Source organism: Carassius gibelio, chromosome A1, assembly GCF_023724105.1.
Source record: "Carassius gibelio isolate Cgi1373 ecotype wild population from Czech Republic chromosome A1, carGib1.2-hapl.c, whole genome shotgun sequence".
NCBI lineage: Eukaryota > Metazoa > Chordata > Actinopteri > Cypriniformes > Cyprinidae > Carassius > Carassius gibelio.
The window spans coordinates 34,522,084-34,530,818 of record NC_068371.1 but is presented as its reverse complement, the minus strand read 5'-3'; positions in this window follow the sequence as shown (position 1 = coordinate 34,530,818).

Genomic DNA, 8,735 nt, shown 5'->3' with positions numbered 1-8,735 from the left:
GTTATTTTGATTCTAACTGGAAACTTTATGTAGTGTTTTATCAGAACCAATCTGGGATTATCCGGATTCATTCAAAACATTTCTTACGATTATGTTTTCTGCAGAAGTTTGGTGGAGGTCAATATGAAAGCGTCAGGACCAGAGGTCAGACATTTTTTCCTCTGCTTGCAAGATTTGAAAGGTCCATTTCTTACAAGTTCAGTATTTTGTATAAAGTAATATCTTGAGGGTTAGGTGATTTTCTTCGATATTGCATGTTGATTTATGGCCCACACGCTGAGCCAGATCCAGGTCTCAAAATGGATTTTAATGGAGTAGCATTAGTGGAGTTATTCAAGATTAGGTCTTATCAGCCAGCTCAAATTTACTTAACACCTCAGATCAGTCCATCCCAACTTGTACTAGGCCTGCGAGAGTTGTATTTTAGGTTGTATTGAGAATACACAGACAATGGCTTCTTATCGTAATCACTTTTCTAGAAAATTATCCATAAAGTTGGCATTTAGCTTAATTTTATGCAAGATATTTGAACCAAGTTTGGTTATTTTAACACAATGATTCATTCAAGTGTGCCCTTCAAAAAGATAGGAAGTAAATTGGTCCCTGAGGAAGCAAGATTGCATCGACTCCATACCTGCTAATATGCTGTTTTGTTGTGCTTTTGTTAGTTTTAAACAGAGACTTGGATACTTCCCAACCCTTCAACAACAGTTGCAACCCATTGCATCTATTACTACTGTTAACCATTATTTTAAATTGTGGAAAAAAGTAACCATAAAGAGAATAATTTTGCCAACAACGACAATTGTGGGAATAAATTCTGACCTAAAATACATGCATTTTCTCAACTGGCCACAAGGGGACACTCAGTCTTCGGTACAGCTGTCAAAAACAGCAAAAAAGCACAAGAATATGCATGTCTGGAAAACACAAGAAAACATGAATTATTTACATTATGGTCACATCTGTTGCTTTTATTATTACCAAGGCTACAAGGAAGCAACAGCACCATAAGAATCAGTGTGCAGTTATTAAATAATTTATTATATAGTGAGCAGCTCCTTTAGGACAGCACTAATTCTTCCTAAATTGGAGCACCCTTTTCCTCCTCCTGTAGGTGCCATAAAGTGATTACACTTCTGTAGCCTTTATGTAATGTTTAAATAACACATATGTTGCATCAGGGAACGTTTTAGTGCCCTTCTTGGTCCCCTTAAGCAGTAGCAGCATCACTAGGGAGTGAGAACATGATTGAATTTTTGCTGTACGGTCACATCGCAGCTCTGAAATCGTATTGAGGACACAACGGGCCACATATTTGCCTCCCGTCTCATTTCTGGCTCAGTGTTCCTGATCTGTTCAGGTCTCAACTAGCAAACTAGATTCTGTAAGGGCAGTACAAAATGAGAGCCACCATTGCTTCATCCGGACAAAATTCAGCTACCTTAATAGGTGGAAAATTTGTGATGGCAAAAGTTCAAGCTGGTCCAATATGAGCACTAAGGTTCATTACATCATCTCATATCAAGGATACACAACCAGAAAAATATTTAAGTCAATTTACCCTAGAAGAGTTTAAACAGGGTTTTGAGGATGAGTGTAGGAAACACTAAAGCAAAACTGTACTTAATCAGTATTTTTATTTATTTTTTTGGTCTAAACATCATTAAACAAGAAATATTTATGCCCATTTCCCACTGGCATTTTTTCTTTCTTGTTTTAAGCATAAACTTTGCTCAGTTAAGTTTAGTTGTATGCTTAAGATATATTGCATGGAACCGTTGTATGGTGTTTAAATATTTTAAAATAATACAAAAATACTTACCAAAAAAGAGCTAAAGATTAGGAATAAGCCACTTAGTATCTGAATTATTTTAGATGTTCTTGAATATGATTGAATATTCTTGCCTTGTACCTCCATGAAGCAGTGCCCGTTCTTTCCAAGGTTCCACTGATATGCGTAGACATATGCCATGACTTCAGTGCTGGACGTGGTGAATGAAGCAGCGTGTTATTGTAGCGAGCAGGAGAACGCCTGCTGGTGCATCTGCCATCCCATGTGTGTCCAGCGTCTCCTGCATTTCTCCTTCAGGCTGTGGAGATCTGCTGATGGCATGTTAGCGATCATCCCAGCCAGCATGAGGTCTCACAGCGTCGTCTGGACACTGTCCAAATGTGCAGTGGCCTGTAATGCAGTGGAATGTGATTGGCCACAATTGCCTCGATTGTGTAAATGACAGCTAGAAACTGCCTCATTTTGAGCTTATTCTGTCCAGTCACTCAGATTTGTTTGAAACCGTTTGGTTTCATTTATTACAGATTAACATAATAAGATTAACATAATAATGTTTTTTTGGGGGCGTTAGTATGTTATTAAATTAAGAAGAATGACATTGTGTTTACTTATTTTGGAGAACATTTATAATTGCATTCATTGATTGAGGGGGAATTTTTTTTTTTTATCTCTTATGATCACTGAGGCTGCATTTATTTGATCAAAAATACAGTAAAATAGTAATATTGTGAAATATTATTACAATTTAAAATAACTGCTATCTATTTTCAAATATTTAAAAAATTATTTTATTTCTGTGAAAAGTATTGATTTATTAAAACAATATTACTGAACCTAAATTTCTGAACAGTAGTGGAGCTGAACTGTTAAAAGCTTTTAATGTGAAAATAAGAAAAAAAAAGTATGTGTGTATGATTGACTGAAGCAATACAGCTCAGTTTGGTCTGGTTCAAGATCAGTTTCAAAGTAGTTGTTTGGTGTAGAATCATCTTGAAGAGTAGAGATAAAGTTTCTGAAAGAGTGCTGCTATACAGACTCTCCACGGGACAGAACTGTGGCTTAAAACCAAAAAGCCAGTTTGTTTTTCATAAACAACATTAATTGCTTTTCTATATCGCCGTTTACGGAAGCTGAGATTGTTGAAATCGTAAACACGGTCATTGCAAATCTCCAAGGTTTCTTTTTAATACCCAGGTGCTTTATGATAATCTACAGTGTATTTTTCCACATCCCAGCCTATAAATCCACCACCATTCATTGATGGTTTGAATACTATCATACGGGTGATTGGTTTACTTTCTCTACTATTGTTTTGACTGTACACCCACAGAGAGGAAGATTTCACACATTTACAGCTATTTATTACGTAACGACTAGAAGGAAATAGGTGTAATGTGACATTTTCAACACTACATGTGAAGGAAGGTAAATGCGAGGAATGAGACCCTCCCCCCACCGCCCAAAATAGTTCAGCTCAATCACAGGCAGCTCAATTCTCAATGGAAGCCCGTCCCGTGGCTCCGCCCCCTCCTGCTGTCCTCCACACCAGCAACCAGCCCGTTTAAATATTAACTCTTCGCGTGCAGCTCACAGTCTGTGTCAAAGACAGATGCCTTGCTGTGTATAGCAACAAAACGTTTATGTCTCAATCCACAGACATCGATAAAATGGACATTTTTGGATTCACTTCTGATGCACTTTTGCTGTGTAGTAGTAAATGAGAAGAAAAATCCAGTATAAGTAGCCTAATAATGAAATCACATGATGTGTATCTTTATTTAAAAAACCCTCAATTTCATTCATTTTTGTTGAACTTTTAAGGGTTTGGTGGTGTAGAGAGTGGTTAAACTGTAAAAGGAAGGCTGTTGGTGTCTTTGTGTCCATCTGCTTACAATTGTGACTGATTGACACATCTGTCTACTTCCCAGCTATTACCCCTCCTCTTCCATGCTTATTTTCCTTCCTTCATTTCTCTTCACTCTTTCACATCCTCTAGTACAGTGATCCCAACCAGGGGTAAGTGTGCCCAGGGGATATTTAAGCGGATTCCAGGGGGTAACATTTTCATTTTGCTTTGTCAAAGCAACAGTTCAACCCAAAAAAAGAAAATTCTGTCATCATTTACTCAACCACATGTCATTCTTAACCTGTATAAATTTGACTTCTGCAGAACATTTGGAAGAATGTTGGTAACTAAACAACATTGGAGCCCATTGGAAAAAAAAACCCAAATTTCTTTAAATATCGTTTATGTTGCACGGAGTACGAAAAGTTGTACAGTTTGGAATGACATGATGGAAAATGATTTTCTTGTCTTTAAACTTGTTAAACTAGTTAAACGGATAAATAGTAGATTGAAAATTAGTAGCCTATATTTTTTTTTCTTTTTTTGTGTGTATTTGAGTTGTAGGTTTGAGATGTAGGTCATTTTATATTGTGTAACTGTTTAATTTTTTTTTGTGTGTGTGTGTGGAAACCATTTTTCTCTCAGAAACTGCTTGTGAATGTAACTTTTTTTTATTTTATTTATATTTTTACAATGTTTCTGTAGTACTGGATTTATTAGTTTAAAAATGAATCATAATAATAATGGCTACATCATTTAATTTTATATTTGGATTTATGTTCTGCAGAGTATTTATCAGATCTAGCCATGTTGATGCATTAGCCAGTCCTGGTTAATTTATTCAGGGAGAAAAAAAGTTACTAATAAAAGGGGTTAGATATTTAGCTGGACATGAGATCTCAATATGGTGGCCCCCTTGAGGTGACCCTGTCCATGTAAAATAAAACGTTTCTTATCATCTTATATAAGTGCACTTTTCATTATTTGAGCAAATTATCAAGGATAAGTATTATTAATGATAATGCAAAATGACATTCAGTACAGCCTTACTGAGCTGGGGGTTCAGAAGAGAAAAAAGTCTTGATGTGAAAACAGGCATGTTTGGAAATGTTGTGTTGCGTCGGAGCACGACAGCGAGGGCTTCACATTGAGACATGATTTTAACGGCCCAACTTGAGAACTCTTATCCCTCAGTTTGGGGTCTGGGATTCATTGTTCCTTAATCCTACTCCTCCCCCAGCCTCACATCACCCTTTTTTCCTTCTCTCTCTCTTTCTCTCTCCTTTTGCGGCCCCTGGCCCTCCGTTTCTCTCTTTCTCTGCCTACTGCTATAGGAGCCAGATGAGAGCATGAATACCGTCCCACCCTACCCCCTTCCCTTCTCACTTTTCTCGTCCCCCTCTCCCCCTCTTGTGTGTGTTTTTTTTTCACTCCCTGAGAGCTACACAAGTAACAGAGATGGAGAGAAAGAGAGAAAGGAAGAAAGAGAAAGCACTCGTATCCTACAAGTCCCCCAACAAGCCATAGATGTGTGTGTTCATATGACTTAAGCAAACTCACCAGTGTTGGAAAGTTTTAAAGAAAAAGTAGCTAAATTAAAGGTGAAATATTTTCAGATTGAAGGGTCAATAAAAAAAAAAAAAATGGCTGAAATAAACATTTCTACCAATGGTGTAAGTTTGAGGTGGATTATCCTTTCATTGACATGGCAGATGGGGGAGTGCTTGTGGAAACCTGTTTAAAAACAGTCATTATTTTTCCATTCTGTGATGCGGGAGGCACAGAAATCTACATTTACTTGATTTAGTCAGCTTTTTCAATAACAAGCAGTTTTTCCCAACAAGTTGCATGACAACACTTTACTGTAAAAAGTTGTAAATAAAGGTTATTAGACTTTAACAAGAAAAAACTATTTCAATTTGTCTACTTCAAAATATCACGTTTAGTTTAATGTGTTGTTCCTTTTCAATTAAGTATGTGACTAAATATTACTGTTTAGAATGATTGTTTCCAGTTGTGTATTAACTAGGTTGACCACCTTCATTTTTTTTTTTAGAAATGACACCGAACACTTATAGTATGAAATGAACACAACTAATAATATAATGTTACCCTTACAGTTCTAGTGCTAATGTATTAGGGTTGATGCTGTCAACTTAACTGATATCCTTACTGTTATGTACTACTCTTATGTAATATCCTTCTTTATATTGCCCCATTTTTTTCTAAGTAGCATGCAGTGTAGCCTTTTCGCCAAAAGCCAAATTTGACTGTAGATGAACTACCTTAACTTCACAATTTCTTGTAGCTTTCCAAGACACTTTCAAAGTAGCTTCCTCAATGCTGAAGCTCACACTTCAAGATATATGATTTTTTGAATGAGGCTGTTGGGCTCAACGGTGACTGGTAAGTGAGGGCTTGAGTCTCAGCATGAGAAACGAGTTGTTAACACACTCGTGTGTGTGTGTGTGTGTGTGTGTGTGTGCAGTGAAGGGGGATGGATGCCTTGTTTGTAGCTTGTCAGCAATTGCCTGAGACAAGCTTCCCCTGCATGTGTGAAAGCTTGGCTTGAATGTCTGGAACATACCAAGTGGAGTCAAAACCGAAGGGGGGGACTGAGGCGAGAAAAAACGATCAGACTGGAGACAATAGGCCCCTGAAGTGTTCCCCCCAAGTTGCTTTGATGTTGTCCTAGTGTCTAGATGCTGAAGGGGACCAGGGACTGCAGGGAAGAGCAGCCTTTTGTGTGGATGTGTGTGCACTTTTTGGGCCAGCACGGACAAAAGGGAGGGGTACAAAAGCCTGGAGAGAAATAAGAGAAGAAACAAATGATGAAAACCCAAATGATCCTGAACGTGTTTTTGTATGGCCGCTGTGTGTGAGAGGGCACACAGAAAAGGAGAAAAGCGAGAGAAATAGGAGGAGACGCTCGTACACTCGGGCTGATAGAGTGACAGAGAAAGAAAGGGGGTGAGTACACTGTATCTCTTTCTTCAGCACCAGATCACTCTTTTATTTTACCATTTCCTACTTTATTTTTCTCTTTTGTTTGGAGGGGGTTTGGAGTTGGGTGAAAAATGAGTAGACCCAGAGCTGAAGCCAAACTTGGGGCTACAAACAGCGTGCTGTTATTATTGTGGTTATTCCTGTCTACGTGAGCATGGGTAAAACGTTGGCTACTCTTCCGCTCCGTTATTCCTAGTTCTTGAAGAGATATATGGATTTATGGAGAGGGCAGGGGATGATGGGCGAGTGGATGGTTTGGAACGTGTCACTGGATAGTCTGGATGAGTTGCCCTCCATGCCAGTGTAAACCTTCTCTGCTGTCCTTTCCTCTGCTCTCATTATTGTCTGGTTATTCAAGAGCGGTTTCATCTGTTTGTGTGGTAGCTGCAGAGCAACAAGAGCTTTTTTCATATTCTATATGCCAGGATTGTCACTCTCGGCAGTGGGTGAATTGTGCAATGATTGGAGCCGTGTGTGTGTGTGTGTGTGTGTGTGTCTGGGGGCGGTTCTATTCTGCCTGGGGGGCTTTCTCAGTCTGTGCCCTCCATGGTGGTAGCAGACTGCTTTTACACTACCAGCTGTTCTGAAAACCTGCAGTGATTTTCTCTTTCTTTCTTCCTGACTCTCATACTAAAGGTTATCCAATTGTCGTCAATGTTACACGCATTTCTGTTGCTGTTTGATGTGTTTAAACCAGTTGCTGATTGATTGAGTAAAGTCAAATCAATTGATTAAAAAAACTATACTTTTACTACTTTTTACTTTTATTCATGCACATTTCACTGTGAAAAAAAAATTACAATATGAAGGAACGGTAATGTACGTGACGAAACTTGGAAGATAATTGTATTATCTGAGCCACATTCAACCCCACTATAAAATTCAGATAAACACACAGTTGTGGCTGAAAATTTGATATTAATGTGCATTCAATATTAAGTTATGTTGCTTGGCTACCATAAACAGTTCGATTTTGGAGTGTTTTCTGAAAACTGGTTTCTTTAACAATATTGTTGTCATTTCTGCATTTCCTCCTAATCTAGTTGTCTAATAAATCTGGCATTGTAGATTATGAATATTGTTGATTAATAGTTTTTTTTTTTTTGGATAAAAGCTAAATGCAAAAATGCAAAAGTAAAACAAATCATGTTATAATGTTTTTACTTTGATTCAAGTGGTTTTCAGTGATTTTTACTCTTGTCTTCTTGCTGTAGTTAAGGCCCTCTAGAATTATCCTTTCCATGGGGTTCAATGGGCCATGTACCTTTAAATAGCTACAATTTCATAAAATTATTTAATACGGAAAAGTTCATGTTAAATATTTACAGTGACACAGTTTAAGAGATTTTTATGATGTTTGAGATGAAACACAGGAACATAAAAATATAGTTTTATTTGATGTGATCATAATGGTTATATGTCCCTTGAGTTTCATAGCAATTACCCGCAAACTGAGTCAAGTGGGATAAAAATGGCAGTGGTTTGCGAAAGCTCATTAATCATGTTTTAAAAGCATCACACATGCCAATAGAGAATGTAAATGTATCCTGCCATTCTGATGTGGAAGCCTCACTTACCCGCCTTTTTTTTTTTTTTTTTTTTTGAATGTTGGCTTTGTGCTTGGCAGCGAGGTCTTGTCAGAGGGCATGAGAAAGGTAAAGAGCACAGGTTCAGATGTCTACTTCATGATCTGAAACAGGGGACCAAGACCCTATAACAATAGTCCTATCAAATAAAGCATTATCCTAACCATTACATGCCTAAAACCAAGGCCACCAATTGCCATTTACCATTCAAAGTCTGACATAAAATATTCCAACCATAAAGTGGACTGAAACAAGGCTGTGAAGGATAGAAGTCTATTCAGTATGACATCCGCTGGTTTAATCAAGTCTAGTCTTCCTGCCTGGCCAAGCTGGTTTAGATGGTAGACCATCTGCTCTCCCAACCTAACCAAATATAACAAGCACTTTAAAACCAGCCTGACTAGGCTGGAAGACCAGTTTAGAAGCTGGTTTAGTATAGTTTTCAGAAAAACTGTATTTGTATCCCTCATGGCCTTATGGTCAAATTAAATATTGCTCAAAT